We start from the raw sequence: 1,142 nt of genomic DNA on the forward strand, positions 1-1,142 counted from the left end.
TTGAGATTAGTGTGAGCATTCTATTTCAAATGCAGAAAATAATTAAACAATACACCACACTATATTTCCAAGTTTGGGTCATTATTGCATTATATTTTTGCAGAGCTGATTTTTTTAGCTCCATCTACAGGTTTCTTTTTAAAAAAATGCACTGCAAGTACACAGATCCACTGAAAAAAAGCATGAGTGAGTAGAGTGAGGAGGATATGTACACTGTACAATGCAGGGAATATATTTAAAAATATCTTTCATTTACTGCAGTGCAGGATTAGAGAAATCACCCAAGCAAGGGCTTTGTTGTTTTTATGTTTTAGCAAACTGTCTATCGTTCAACAGGAGGTAACGATTTGTGTGTGGATTTTAACATACTTTCTAGGGTATGGTGCATGTAAAAATGGTACAAATTTCAAACACAAATTTGGAAATTTTGTTCCATTTTGAAAATGTGTTCTAACAAATTTATAGAAACAGGAAAAGCAAGTAGTGGACATCAAAACCAAGATAGATATTTGTAAGTAATGGATAAACTGAGAATTGATTTATGAGGGGGAGGGATAGCTCAGTGGTTTGAGCATTGGCCTGCTAAACCCAAGGTTGTGAGTTCAATCCTTCAGGGGGCCACTTAGGGATCTGGGGCAAAAATCAGTACTTGGTCCCGCTAGTGAAGGCAGGGGGCCGGACTCAATGACCTTTCAAGGTCCCTTCCAGTTCTAGGAGATAGGATATCTCCATTAATTTATGAGCATTAGTATCCAATAATAATTTAAATGTCTACATTAACTATTTCATTCATGGCTGGTCAAATCACACAAGAAAGGAAATAGACACTCATAATTTGAAAGTCTGTCTAATCTGTTGAGCATGAAATCTTACCTTGGTGCCATGAGCGGGTGATCCAACTGAGGGAAGGGAGCAGAAGGAGACTCCACCGATTGGAAGGCAAAAAAGAGGCACTGTCCTAGGGATGGGGGTTCCACGACCACCACTCCCAAGAGGAGGAGGAGGAGGGTGGTGGTGGTCAGGGACTCCCTCCTCAGGGGGACTGAATCATCTATCTGCCGTCCCGACCAGGAAAACCGAGAGGTCTGCTGCTTGCTAGGAGCTAGGCTACACGATGTGACGGAGAGACTGCCGAGACTCAT

This window comes from Trachemys scripta, chromosome 5 (genome assembly GCF_013100865.1).
Source record: "Trachemys scripta elegans isolate TJP31775 chromosome 5, CAS_Tse_1.0, whole genome shotgun sequence".
NCBI classification, from domain to species: Eukaryota; Metazoa; Chordata; order Testudines; family Emydidae; genus Trachemys; species Trachemys scripta.